Consider the following 16,427-nt stretch of genomic DNA (forward strand, 5'->3'; position numbering starts at 1 on the left):
ACTATATAAAAGTATAAAAGAAGTTTTGTAAAACCTTTGAAGAGTTTAAGAGCTAAGAAAGGATGACTTGATGTCAATTTGTAAAACGGTTTGAAAGAAGTTTATTTGATAAGGGCAGTTATAAGTATAAGGAAACCTTTGTTTTGTAACTCGATTGTAACGGAGTTTTGAAAAGAAACATTCAGTATGTAAGACAGTTTGATAAAGGGTGTTAAACATATAAAAACGTTTAAGAAAGTCATTTGAAGAAATCTGTTTGGTAAAACAGTTGACGTATAGTAAATCCATTTGCATCCTAGTTATTAATCACATGTGATTGATATAATAATCAGCATGATTCAACTTGTATCCCCCCATAAAGCATTTAAAAACATTTAAAAACATTTGAAAGGTTAATTAAGGGGTTATGAACTCACCTGTAGTGAGCGGATTAGATGGAAGTGTCGGACAAGTGCTTGGTGTCAAGTGAAGACTTAGACACACACAATGAGCCTAGTTAACATATAATCAAACATATATGTATCTAATTAGTTAATTAATAACTAATTAATCAAGTTAATACACCCTAGGTCAGAGAAACACTTTGATTCAAGTGCTACAGGTACGAAAGTGTTACACCTAAGGGTTATATGACATGGCATTGGAGTTTATGGCCCATGAACCACCCCTTTGTGGAGTTTACGGCCCATGACCGTTTCTCCATGAGTTTAGGGCCGTAAACTCATGGTACTAAGTGCCAAATTGTGTTTTGAGGTCTTACAAGTCATGATTGGGCATCAAATGATCAAGTCCAAGCCTTAGGAAAGCATTAGGGGCATAATAAGACCACCTTGTGGAGTTTACGGACAAATGACCATATTCTTATGTGTTCACGGCTGTAAACTCTCTTAGTGACATGTTTTGATTGTTGTTTAAGGTCTTAAACACTTCTAGGTAGGTTCAAGGTTGGCATCCAAGGCTTAGGAAGGGACTAATGTCCATTTTACCACTTAGAAAGGGGTTTACTGCCCAAGAACATCCTTGGCCGTAAACTCCTTTGTTCTTGTGTTATTTGATGATTTTCAAGTGTTATCAAGTTCATATTAAGCATACAAGAAGCTATAGCAAGTGCACTTACAAGATCGGAGCTCGATTTGGTGTTTAAGGTCCAAGAACACTAGTGTGTGTTCTTGGTGTTTTAAAGATCTAATGAAAATCAACAATTGAATGGATGAAATGATGTATAATGACTAGGAGATAGGTTATAACAACAAATCAAGTCAAGTAATACTTACATTCTTGGAAAATCGGGTGAAGAACGACATGCTACTTGAGAGAGAATGGATTTGGTTCTTGAGTTTGGAAATGGGGAAATGAAAGAATGGAGAGTAAACTCATGCCTAAGGCATGAGTTTTCGGCCCTAAGAGAGTTCACAGCCCAAAACTCTTTGTTTGGCCGTGAACACCAATTCAAGGTGTTGCTCGTTCCATTACATTTCCGATTAACTAGAAATCACTTCCTTTTATCCGTCCGATTCGTGAATAATTAATTAAAATACTCAAACGGACTTTAAACAGGCTAAAATTTGCAGAAAAGCATTTTACTTTTAATTGAAGTGTTTGACTGTACTGGATGGAAAATCTCGGGTTGTCACATGGTACCTCTTCCACGGTGCTTCACGCCTTTGGTGATTCCGGTACCCAGTGATGTCACAACGAGAAAGGATCGTTCACCGTTCTCCACAAGGGGGCTCCCAAGAAAACACTATGACTGTCAAGTTAGTAGATAGACTTGATATTGTATTGTGAGTAAACTGAGAGAAGGCGAATTACTTCCTAAAGCACCTGGGTGGCCTTTTAAACTGAGTCCTTCTACTAGTCCGTACAGGACAAGGGCGTCAGACCCGACAGGATTGGAGACGCTGATTGGGCGATCATGCTCCTTAATCTGTCAGAGCCAACGATTGGTTTAGGTGGTAATGCTTTGAGCATCTACATTGTCGCATGAGACCGTTACATTTGTCCTAGAGTGGAAGGCGCCCCTGGCGTGGCCGAGCCTTTCTCCGCGAGCACCCTGCTCTTAGGGGCGCTAATGGCCGCTAAGTTCCGTCGGGCTTAACCCACCGAGTGTAGCATGCCTTGGGGCATTCTTTGGCGTGTCCGGACGCGACTTCTTTGTACGCACTAGGGGTACGTCATTATTAGGTATGGTTATTTATATTTTAGTTTATTAATATAATATCATTGTTTAAAAATTTATAAAGACAATATATGATATTAACTAAATTTATAACAGGGGTATAATGGTTAATCAATAAAAATAAAAATTTATATTAATTATAATATGTTAAAATAAAATTTTGGACAAATTTGGTATAATGAAATTATGATATTTACAAATTAAGTCACGAATACGCTATTTTGATATTTAATAAGAGTATATATACAAATTTCTTCCAAAAACCATATAAAAATGAGATTAACTTGAAGTCACGACATGATATAATTAATTATATAATATAAATAAATAAACAAACTTTATAAACAAATAGATATGTATTTTAATAAACGAAGATTTTTGTCAACTATTACACTTTTATTCAATTTGTTTAATGTCATTTTGTGGTTATTTTTAATTAATTTTATTCCACATGTCATTTTATAGTTTTTTCTATTTTATTAAATTCCACATAATATTTTAATTTAATGATTATGATAAATATAGTACTAGATAGATATCAATTTCGTTAATGGATTTGTCTTTAATTTTTAAAAATTAAAATTAAAGTTTATTAGTTTTTTTCGTTTTTTATTTAAATTATTTATTAAAATTTAAAAGATAAAAATATTTTTAATTTTAATAAATTATTTTGTTATTTTCTTTAAATCCAAAGTTCTCAAATAGTTTGACATTGGGGTCATTTTTGGTCACTTAACTTTTGGTTTTGTACTCATTTGGTCACTTAACTATTTTTAAGTTTTAAAGGGTCATCAAACTTTTGATTTTGTGCTCATTTAGTCACTTAACTTTTGGTTTGGTCACATTTAGTCACCTAACTTTTAAATTTGTGCTCATTTAGTCACCTAACTTTTAAAATTGTGCTCATTTAGTCACTAAACTTTTTAAAAAAAATTAAAAGTTTAGTGACTAAATGAGCACAATTTTAAAAATTAGGTGACTAAATGTGACAAAACAAAAATTAAGTGACTAAATGAGCACAAAGTCAAAAGTTTGATGACCTTTTGAAACTTAAAAAAAATTAAGTGACCAAATTAGCACAAAACCAAAATTTAAGTGACCAAAAATGACCTAAACCCGTTGACATTTATATTTAATTTTTTTTTAAATTAACCTATATAATATATGAGTTTTACAACTAGTGAAAATAAAATAGAAAAATAAAAAACGTAAAAGATTAGTTTTGATAATATAATAACATAAAAGGAAAAGTATAAAAGACAAATATAAAATTATATAAATATAAAATTTATTTTTGATATGAGGATAATCATGAGATGATGTGAGTGCACTTTGGTTGGTCATGAGTCATGAGTAGTGTGTAAATAGAATTCTTTTTATTTATCTCATTATATATCACACTATTTATATCATGGATATGTCTCACTATTTATATCACTGATATACCACTGATATGTCATATTATTTATATCATTGATGTGATACGTTCATCGTGACATTTTTTTTGTAGGATTAGAAGCCTTCGAATCCACGTAACCCACTATACATCAGTTACATATCAGTTTTTCTCTTTTTTATTTCTTCCATCTTTTCAAGCCGCAACAAATCTATCTCAACTCACTCAATTAAAAATATGCAAAATAAGTATGGTAAAAATATTTATGCATGAAAACAAGTAACTAAAGCATGAAAGAGTAGAGACAGTGACGCTGATGCAACCTTATTCGAGATGGTCAATCTTCCACAGAAGATTAAGCACAAAGTAGAGGAGTTGGATCAGTTTTCGATATATATTTTTCTATGTAACAACCCAAAAATCCAAATAAAAATTTTCATTTATAAATAAGGTTTACAACCATAAGTTTAATACTAAAAATCCATTACATAAAAACCATCATACAATATCATCGGAGTATCCATATCAATAAGTGCGGAAATAGTGGAGAGTGCATGTTGTGCCATCAAGCCGGGCGCTTCCCCTTGGAACCATACACACTTGAAATCACAATACAACTATAAACAAACGCTTAGTGAGTTTTTCCAAAACAATACATGTAAATCATACAAATGGGCCAAACCCTAGGGTTCAATCCAAACCCAAAACAAGTATGAGCCCCCGCTCAGGGCTATATTTCAACCCAACAAATCACAATAGGCCCCGCCTTGGGGTATATTTCAACCCGTCATGTCATACTAGGCCCCTCCTGGGGTATATTTCAACCCAACCACATCATAAAATATACAATAACTAACATGTAACATAATGAATACCAGGTCTGCATTGGTGCCTTAGACCCGAAGTTATGTTGAGAAGACTTACCTCAGTTTGCGGAAACAAAAACTTCTTGTCTACTGATCCAAAGTTCTCAAACCGAATAAACATACAAATTACCCTAATTAGGATTATGACCCAACCTAGCCAAAAGGCCCAAAATCCTAAGTCCAAGATCCTCTACTAAGCCCCATATAATTTACTTCCTAAATTGGCTATAAGGCCCAATAGGCCCACCCTTGACTCCCATGGACACAAAATAATGTCCAAAGTCCAATTACCCTAATCGATCTAGGCCTGAGACTAAAAAAACCCTGAATGGATCAAAATCCCACCGAATTCCCAATGCCCACTGAAGGCATACGCGCAGCATACAACTTTAGTACACTTAGCGTACTTGGTTCTGAGATGGTATGCACAACGTACTAGGTAGTACACCCAACGTACAAGAAGTTTATGCATAAAAAGCCATAAAGTACTTAATACGTCGAAACTCAACGTCTAAAACCAGATATGTGTCGATTAAGAAGTCCAAGGGTATAAAGTTGGCAACTTTATGCCCTTGCATGCCCCATGGGAACCCAACACCTAATTTAACCCATTAAGACCCCTTTTAAGACCCTAAATTCATGCATGGAGTCTTAATAATCATCAAGGTAACATTTTTATGCTTTCAACATGACTAAAGAGCTTGGATCTAACATCTCAACCCTATGGAGTTGCCCAAACTCACAAAAGAGGGTTCATGGACCAAGAAAAGGACTTAAAGCCAGACCCTAACTTAAACTAGCAAGAATAATAGCAAGGTATGAGCTTTTTACCTCCACAAGCTCCCTAAGATACTCTAGATTCAGGATCCAAAATCTCTTCCCACGTTCAAGGCTTGGTCACCACTTTATTCTCCTTACTAGCAAACCAAAAAGGGGGTATTTTAGGCTCTTCAAGCTCAACAATCACTCTTAAAAGATTTCGGGTTTTAGAGATGTTTGAAAGTAATGGAGGCTAGTAAGGAAGGGGGTCCAAGATCAAAAAGGAGTTTCAATAGGTCACAAGTCCGATCATTAGGGTTTTAGACCTTGACCTCGTATTCCCCATGTCCCATCTTGTACACCTCGCGTATGAGCCTAAGCCACCCAATGCAACTGCTTGTGTACGCTAAGTATACACACATTTACGCCCAACATATTAAGGGCCTTCAAATGCTAAAGTTTACATACTTCAAGGTTTAAATGAAATACCTGGATTTTTTAATGTTACAACTCTCCCCCACTTGATTTAGATATTGTCCTCGAAGTCTGCAGACGTAAATACATCCTTGTAATGCTCTCTCATCTCGTCCGGTGCTGCCATTGCACCTTTACTAACCTCACCTCTTTATTTCGAAGAGATTTAATTTTTCTATCAAAAATAGTAATGGGCTTCTCAACATAGTTCAGGCTCTCATCCACGTGAATATCATCCAATGAAATAACTCAGCCTCATCTGACACACATTTCCACAACTGAGACACATGGAAGGTGTTGTGAATTTGACTAAGCTCCTCTAGGAGATCTAACCGATACACAAACTTGCCTACTCGGACAGAGATCCTTAATGGACCAATGAATCAGGGTCTGAACTTTCCCTTCTTCCGAAAGTGGATACACCCTTCCAAGGGCGACACCTTCATCAATGCAAAATCCCCCACCTGGAACTCGAGATCCGATCGGCGTCGGTCAGCATAACTTTTCTGACCACTCTGCGTGACTCGCATCCTATCATGAACTTGCAAAATCAGATAAGTGGTCTTAAGCACCCCCTTGGTGCTTCCCATGACTCGATGGCCAACCTCCCACCAACAAACCGGAGTCCTTCATCTCTTTCCGCACAACATCTCGAACGGGGGTCAGTAAATGCTAGCATGATAATTGTTGTTGTAAGAAAACTCTGCTAGTGGGAGGCCAGTATCCTAACTCCCTTTGAAGTCTAAAACGCATGCCCATAGCATATCCTCGAGCGTCTGGATCATCTGCTTGCTCTGTCCATCGTCATGGGGGTAGTACGATTTATTGAAATGTAGTTGAGTAACTAATTCCTCAAGAAACATCCTCCAGAACCTAGAGGTCAACCTAACATCGCGGTCCAAGACCACATACACCGGCAATCCATGCCTGACTACCACCTCCCGAACATAAAGATCTGCTAATTTCTCGGCGGATATACTCTCAACAATCAGAATAAAGTGTGAAATCTTGGTTAGAATGTCCACAATAACCCATATAGAGTCGAAACTCTATGCCGTCCTGGATAATTTCGTGATAAAATCCATGGTGATCTCCTCCCATTTCCACATGTAGATGGCTAGTGGCTGAATCTTACTATGAGGCCTCTGATGCTTGGCTTTAACTTTCCTACAGGTCAAACACCGCTCAATAAACCACGCAACCTCCCTCTTCATGCAGGGCCACCAGTAACTCAATATTAGGTCTCGTACATCTTTTTAGCCCCCGGATGGATAGAGAAATTTTGACTTATGCGTCTCCTCTAAAATCTTTTGCCTCACCCCGCTAAATGTCGGAACCTACACCCTACCACACTAAGTCAATAAACCACGACTGTCTCTGGAAAACAATGGAATCTGACCCCAAATCCACTGATTCTTCCAATTTTCCTTTTTCAATCCTTCAACCTATGCCCCTTAATCATATCCATCAGTCGTGATGCAACCGTCATCCTCAAAAAATATCTTGAATTAGAAAACTGGTCGCCTTTTGCATCAAAGCATCGGCCACCACATTGGCCTTCCCATGATGGTACAAAATCTCACAGTCTTATTCTTTTACCACATCCAACCACCTCCTCTGTAGCATATTCAAGTTCGGCTGATCCATTAAATACTTCAAACCCTTATGATCAGTGCAAGTAGTGCGTTGGACACCATACAAGTAATCCCTCTAATTCTTGAGAGTAAACACCACCGCCCTCAATTCCAAATCATGAGTGGCGTAATTTGCCTCATAAGGCTTCAGCTACTTCAAGGCATAAGCAATCACATGCCTCCTCTGCATAAGGATAGCTCCCAAACCCGAAATAGAAGCATCACGATATGCCACAAAATCATCCAATCTCTTTGGAAATGCAAGAATTGGGGCCTCGCATAATTTCTGTCTCATTGTCTCAAAGGCCAACAGTTGATCCGAACCCCATCGAAAGGTTACATTCTTCTTGGTTAGACGAGTCAAAGGAACTGTAATCTTGGAGAAGTCCTGGATAAACCTCTAATAATACCCTGTGAGACCTAGGAAACTCTGGTTCTCATATGCGTTCTTTGAGAATTCCCTATGCATCACAACCTCAATCTTGGCTGGATCCACCAATATACCACTCTGGTTGATGATGTACCCCAAAAATTGCACCTCATGCAACAAAAACTCGCATTTGGAGAACTTGGGAAAAAACTTCTCCCTCCTCAAGGTCTCCAATACCTCCCTCAAATGATGCTCATGCTAATCCTTGGTCTTAGAGTAACCAAAATGTCATCAATAAAAACAATAATAGACTGATCCAACATCGGTCTGGACACCCGGTTCCTGAGATCCATGAACATTGTTGGAGCATTGGTGTGCCTGAATGGCATCACCTCATAACGACCATTCCGAGTTCTGAAGGTTATCTTCTGAATATCCTCATCCCTAATCCGTATTTGATAATAGCCTGACCGAAGGTCGATCTTGGAAAACCAAGAGGCATCTTGCTAAAGAAGTGTCCTAGCCCTCACTGCTGAACAGAGGACTGGCGCATACGAAGCTCTCTCACTAGGAATGACTAGTTCTCCCCTACTTCGGGTATGAACCCTCACCAACTGATGCTCACAATCAATCATGGATCCATTGAGTCCCAGCCAATCCATCCCTATGTTCACCTTCAATCCCCTCAAGGGAATTGGTACTAAGTCGATAGGGAACCTTTAGCCGAACATGTTCAGAAAACTCCTTCGAAATATCATCGCAATACTCATGGTACGGTCATCTGCAATCTCCACCTCAAGAGGGGAATCCAAAGTCCCCGAAGCATCTCGAAACTTCTTGCTGAGCGCAAGAGATACAAACGACCGGGGAGCCTCCGAAACAAAAAGAACATGAGCTGACAACCCATTCACCAAAAAGGTCCCTAAATGAGATCATGACAAAATAAGCACACGAAGAATAATAAAACAATAAAGATAAAGATAAATCACATACTAGTCACGACGTGCGGTGCTAGTCGGGTCTTATCTGTGGTCAACTAAAACGCTAGGCTCTTCACCGCAGGAGTGTTCACCTTGCCCTGGCGTCCATCTGTAATCCTTAATGTAGCGGGAGCAGGAGCCACCATTGCTACACCAGAAAGCCTCAAACAATCATGCTTTTATGATCAGTCTAGTTGCAGTGAAAATAAATCAAGGCCTTCCGAGGGCAATCGTTACTTATATGGCCCGCCTGACTGCAACCAAAACATCCTGATCTCATTGATCGACAAGGTCCACCATGCGACTTGCCGCACTTGGTGCATCAGCCCCGACCCTGTTGGCCTCTGCTGTGAACATCGGTGGTCTTTGGCTTCTTGGCTTGACCCACTACCATTGAAACCTTCTCCAGCTTCCGCTTCGTGTGGAGCTCAAACTCAATTTCCCACTTACGGGCCTTCTCAATCATGTCATTCAAAGTTTTTCACCCTAAGAAACTCACAAACTCCCAGATATCATCCCTCGACATGGGGTGATATCTCATCTTCCTCTTCTCCTCCACTGCAATGTATTGTAGAACCAAAAGCACCCTCTCCCTAAACTTGGCGGTAATCTCCACTATAGTTTCCATGGTCTGCTGAAGGTCTTGGAACTCCCTCACCAACTGTTGAACCCCTATGGCCGATGCAAACTCTCGATCAACCTCTGTACAAACTTCCCCTAGGTCATAATAGTCACACCCGCCAACCCCACCTCGTAGGTAACCTCCTCCCACCAGTCCTGCACTTCGTCCCTCAACATAAACAATGTGAATCCCACCTTTGCCATTGGGGAAAAAACTCGTGTTCTGATTATTCTCCATGTCAGCGATCCATTGATGACTAGCAATGGGGTACTTAACCCCAAAGAGCTCAGTCGCACCACATGCCTTAATCTCATGGAATCAGTGAGTACCAATCTCAACCTGACCCGCATCAATCTCGATTCAGAAAGATCTTAGTCTCTCCTCTATAATCTCCATGATACTCTCCTTGACGGTACCAAAAATCTTCGGGGTAGCATCAAGGATGCCTCGATTAACCTCAGCTACGATCAGCTCACACAACATCTCATAAATAAGCACCGCACTAGAGCCTGAACCTGATCCCGAACCTGAACCTCCTCTTCTAACAATTACCATCTGTTAAAACCGTTGTCGTGCAAGATTTAAACAAATAAAAGTATAAATAAGACTGCTTTTTTAAACTAACAAGTAGTGTTTGTAAGCAGGGTCGGATCCTTAGGGACACATCCTAAAGTCTTCGCGTCTTTGCATAAGGCATAGACTAATTCTTGATAAATGAATAAAACGTAAAACGGATGGTTTAATTCTAAAAATTTAAACTAATAAAAATCGAAAGTGATGAAAGAAATAACTGAATTTAAAGGTTGTGAAAATTCACATAAGAGAAAACAATTTAAGTTTCGCGGTGACTCCCCTGATCATATAATTAACCTTCAAAACAATATTTGACTGTGTAGTTATTGAAATTGGTACTGAAGTTCATTAACAAGCTCTAATGACCTCTATTACAAAAATTATTTAATCAAAATTAGTTCTTTGAATTGAACCTAACTTTTACCAAATAAACCAAACAAGCACTTGATTAACAAAGAAACGTTGCATTAAACATAATGTAATTTCCCAGTAAAGTCCAATACCTCTCTTAAGCTCGGAGGCGTAAAAACATGTTTAATCAATTCATATTGGACGAATCACATAATTAATCCAACATTTGTTACTATTTACCAATTATTCTAGACAATTGCGGATCTAAACAATTGGATAACTAGAATGATCCACAAACAATTTAAGTGGCCAAAATAAATTGAAATCAAAATCAAACATTCAATTTAACACATAATTCGTCAAACTAAGCTGTAATCACAGTCAAACATAGTGCTTAATGATTAATCATACAAAAAGTTTTTGTCTTTGCTAAACTGAAATGTAAATTTTTAGCCTGACATAGCTAAAACGGATTACAAACGGTAGAAAATAGAGTCTAAATGATAAATCTTACTAAACAATGAAAATAAATTGAATAGTCTCCTTCGGATGTATGTTTTTCACTCAAAAGTCTTTGAAAATCGCCAGAAATCGCCAATCAGGGTAAGTAGACAAGTCTGTTGCTCTATTTATACGTCTAGCTATAAAAATTTTGTGCATGCGATCGCTTAAGGACTACCTGCGATCGCATGTATTATGAAAACACGTCACAGGCCTTTTCAATGAAGTACGATACCATTACAATGCATTTTGGCCAAGCTGCGATCGCATAGGGACAACCTGCGGTTGCATGAAGTGGGTTTTCTTAATTTTTGGCACGAAAAATCTTCGAATTGAAGTTGCGACCAAACCTACGATCGTATGAAAAAAGACGTGATCGCATAGGGACAACATACAATTGCATGTTGTCATTTTCGTGACTTTTTAATCGTCGTTCCTCCTTCCAAGCAGTTCTTGTTCATTCCTCAGCATCCTTCCTTAGTCTAGACTCCAATTAAGCTCCAAAGCATCCATTAATGCATCCCGAACTCGTGTAACCATCCATGTGCTCCAAATTACCCTGAAAAATCATAACAACATGAGTTGTTCGAGCATCCTACAAAATAATCACGAAACTAAACAGAACAAGAAATAAAATATGCATGACAAAAGTGAAGAAAATGAATAATGCACAACTAAAAATAAAAACATGCGTCTTTATATATATATATATATATATATATATATATAGGGTTAGGATTAAATGTGAAATCTAAATATTGTTTGAATATATTACTTAATATAGACTGTTGGATTAGAAACTCTAAAGGCTAAGAATGGGGGTTAAATTAATTAATTTGCCATATATTCTTTAATCAACTAGGAAAAATTTCATTTTGTAGGAATTTAAATTTTGAATCGCCAGTTAATCTACGTACGCTTCTAATTTTTTAAATCCACTATCTTTCCTTCCAAATTTTTATGAAGGCGTGGCGATGATCTGCTCATGTGAAGATACGATTAACCAGCCAAGAATCATGATATTAGTACAAATAGAAGAATCCTCCACCACATTTTTTTCCATATATTCTTGAAAATAGAACCATATAAGTAATGTAATTCGTTAATGCTTTCGTTATTTTTGAATGATTCGTGTATTTGTTGACTAAATATGAAGAATTTGGATCGTTGTTATCATTAATTTTGATTTAATCAATTAAGTTTCCTGTAGTTCAGATATTTTTGTTAATATCATGTATTCTTGAAGAATATAAACCCATTCCTAAAGAATTTGATTTTTTGTTTTGAAAATTATGTGATGTTTTGTTAGAAATCAGTCCACATACACAATCAAATTACTTTGTTTAATGACTTAAGTAATATTTATTTTTAATGTTGCGTTGTTTGGGTTAATATGTTTTTATAATTTATTTATTTATATTTTTTTAAGAACAAGTTTTATAAAAGAAAAAATGATTGTAAAAATATACATGGATAATTTGTTGTAAGTAGTTTTTTCCTTGTTCTTTAAGAATTATGGAGATGTCAAAGTAATTTTATGATAAAAGTATGAAATAATGAGAAGACACACCACATATTCTTAAAGAATTTGACTATTTATGTACTTCTTTTTTTCACTGTAGAAGGTTGAATGTCTGAAGGTTTTTTTTGTTCATAATTGCATATGCTTCTTCTAATAACAAGTTCTAAAAAAGGAAAATCATATATAACATATGTATTATTTAAGAATGTTTGTGGTTACAATGATAAAATTAATTTTCTTCACATTGTTTACGCATTATGCAGATGTCACACTTATGGTTTGGTAAAAGTAAGGAAAAAATGAGAAAGAACATCTTATATTCTTAAAGAATATAATTATTAGTTTAATCCACGTATAGAAACAAAATTCACATTTTTTGTCAGTTAAAGAATGATTTTTTTAAATCTACTTATTCTTATAGAATGTATATGTTTGTCATATATGTTCTTTTTTTTTTTCTTTTTTTCAAATCATAACTATGTTATGATTTTTCTCCATGTATTACAAATTGTGGATGTATTTGGTATATGCTTAAAGAATGGTAGTGTTTGTTTCATCCATGGATTGCACATGATATATGCCAAAATCGATTTATGAAGAACCATCAAAACATTAGATTTGATTTCTTGAAAATCGATTATTATGAATGACGAGAACAATTCTTAGGATACGATGAGGTTGATAATGGAATAAGATGAAGTTGAAAAACTTGATTCAAAAAATATAACGCATCTTTGATTTCATTATATATTGGTTTGTTTATTTTAGGTAATATTTTAATTTATTATGAAATTCTAATTTTACCTTTGGCAGATTACATTTGATCAATGGTTGATAGTAAGTCATACATTCACACAATATTTAAGGCTCTTACATGAACCTAACTCTCTCTCTCTCTCTCTCTCTCTCTCTCTCTCTATATATATATATATATATATATATATATATATATTTATATGGGAAAAGTGAATATACCCTTAAGGGTATATAAGTTTAGGTACCCAAACTCACCATACTACGTCGTTTTGTATCATTTATATACATTGTAATTGTCTAATGTTTTTATAATTCAACTTCTAACTTGATTTACTTCAAAGATTTTTATACATTTCACATTTATATTCCTCTTACATAATTTTCATTTTCAACTATAATATATATAACTTAGTAGGTGTTCGTCAAAAAATATGATGTAAGAGGAAGATAATATTGAAAATTTGAAAATCTTGAAAATAAATCAAGTTAAGGATTGAAGTTTAAGAGCATTATAATGAATATATCAAACAAAACGATGTCTTATGGTGAGTTTGGGTACCTAAGCTTATATACCCTTAAGGGTATATTCACTTTTCCCTATATATATATATATATATATATATATATATATATATATATATATATATATATATATATACGATCAGACTTTACATCGAAAAGGGCTCCAATCACTAACACCAAAGCAACCATCCTGCTATCGTTCATGTATCACAAACCCCCAAAGTGAGGAAGACCTCGAAAAGGTGTAACCCAATAGTCCAACCCTAGTTTTATTTAAACTTTAAACCTTAATTAGCTTTATGAGAGAAAATAACACAGTCCGGATCACATGTCCCTAAGACTAGATAGGTAAGAATCATAATCGACACATCCTTAAGAACCTGGCACGACCAAATCAGCTTTTGCTGAAGCAGCAAGGGCCAACCCCCGTAGGAGTGCGAGCTCTATGCTTTCAATTTTTCGAGAGCCACAAGTATCATATCACACAGTTCTTTATTCGCCAGATATGACTTTGAAATAGCTTCTAATTTGATTGAACTTGGATTTGTAACTTCGTTTTGAGCTTGAATTCTTCAATCTATTTTTGGAATTTCTTGAAATTTCTGCAATTGAGCACTTGAAATTCTTGAATTGGGTACTATATATAATGTTGTACCCTTTATTCTTCTTTGACTGTGTGGATCTGATACTTAAGCTCTCTGTTATCGTGAAGGTAACGCGTATCAACAATTAGGATCAAGTTATGTGGGTCTAGAGTTGTCGATAAAGATTCATTTTATACATTGAAAAGCAAATCATCCTAAAGCTTTTATTGTCGTCCATAAGACGTTTCAGTATTCCATTTTTTTATTATCTAAGGCTGGGGTCTCGAATTACGGTGTTTGGGTCCCCTAGTTATGACAACTGATTCTACACTTCCAATAACAATCAGGTTGCTTTAGATATTTTTCATTTTTAATTCTCAATATCCCACTTCACGGAGCTATCGTATGTAAAGAGTATCATCATATATATATATATATATATATATATATATATATATATATATATACACACACACACACACACATATTATTTAAAAAAAACAAAAAGATAACTTTTTACAAAGAGATAACAAATCCCCTCCCCAAGCTTAAAATTAAGCATTGTCCTGAATGCTTAGGGAGGAGTGGAAAACAACTACTCTAGAAAGTGATGGAAGAACTCGTCGTGAAAATCGATAAAGTTGTCGCAATAACCTAAGACCTCATCACGATACCTGGAAACCTGAGAGCTATAAAGCTGATAATCGAGGCGGAGACTAGTTATAGTCAGCTGAAGAGCAGCAATATCATGGCGGATGTCAAGATAGTGCTGATAAGTAAATGGGGAATTGGGGTCAGGATAAGGTGGTTGGGTATGATGGGGTCCATTCTAAAAGTCAGTCTGCATGGGATCAGGCTGACTATAGGAGAGTGGTGTGGTGTCCGTGTAATCAGGGTGCATAGTGGACGAAGATGGTTTGTCAAAATGCGTACGTGGGGGGGGGGGAGGGGGGTTGTTGTGACCTAAGTGGGCGAAGAGGTGGTGGAGTGTTTGACGAAAGAACCCATGCAGTCTCGCTAATGGGGTCAGCAAGGGTGATATCATCAGGACCAGTGAGCTTGAAATAAATGGATCAGCCAAGCATCCCTACATTCCCACCCGAAGCGGGATGTAGCAGGTGCATGGCCCTAAGGTTTCATATGGTCAAGCGAAAGGAGTCACCCGAAAAGAAGGTGTACTCCTGGGGAGACTACTCCACGAGGGTACGGGCAATGACGGTGATCAGACCACCACAATGTTGGCACAGTGCAAAGGTTTATAACTTTGTGGAATCTTTTTATGATTACATCACCAAAATGAGGGCAGTACGATCCGGTGACCATGCACCATAAGAGGAAAAGCCCGACTTTGCCAGCTTTGGTGGTCTCAACCTACGCGTAAATAATATTGCAAATAATTTTCTAAGTGATTTTTAGAACTTGATGGATAATGCTGGTCTGAACGGATTGGGACGACTCGTAATAGTCCAATCCTGTAATGGAATGCCAAAAATCACACACATCGAAAGTAGGGGCACGATGAGATAAGTTGGTGATGGGTGTACGGAAAAAGGTGCACAACTAGTCAACATGGATAGAGTGAGGGGTACTAAAAATGCGAAAAGCAAAGTTTCCTTACTGGTTAACTTCACTCAATGTAGCTAAAAACTCTCTAGTTAATAAAGGACAAGTACCCAAATTCGCAGCTCAATGACGCTCCCAGCCAATATTGGTGAAGAGAGCACTAACACCATCGTAAATATGGAGTTCCAGCATCAATGTGCGGCCGGGGGACTAGGCTTGCGATATAATCTCTCGTTCCTGAAGCTGCTGAAAACAGTCTAATGTAGCCTGGGAGCCTAAATCTAAGGTCACATTGTCCGCTTGAATAATGTATGACGGGTCTGAAGTGTCAACATTTCTCCGTGAACGAGAAGGTCAAGGAGGCATTTTTCAGGTCAAAAACTTGGACAGGTCAGACACAATTTCCAAATAGACAATTATCAAGCATAAATAATTTTTTCTAACTACTCCAACAGCAGATACGCAAACCTGCACAAAAGTATTATAGAAACAAAAGAGTTCAGTTTTAGAACGAATATACCTGACTGCGCGCTGAGCAGCAGTATATTTTTCACGTCTAAAAAGTTTTCAAGTTTTAAAATTCCGTTCAGACGAACCTCTTCTGAATTGTGTCCGGTGCAAACATTTCAAGTTTTTGGGACCTGCGGAGTGCTTACGGGGTGTAGATCTGAAAAAGAAACTCACCAAAATTCAAATTTCAAAATGAAGAAAACTATATTTTTGGAGAATTTCCTCCGTAGAATAATGATTTCGTTACCGTATAGATGTGGTAAAA

Source organism: Lactuca serriola, chromosome 4 (genome assembly GCF_051521515.1).
Source record: "Lactuca serriola cultivar US96UC23 chromosome 4, Lser_US96UC23_V15, whole genome shotgun sequence".
NCBI classification, from domain to species: domain Eukaryota; kingdom Viridiplantae; phylum Streptophyta; class Magnoliopsida; order Asterales; family Asteraceae; genus Lactuca; species Lactuca serriola.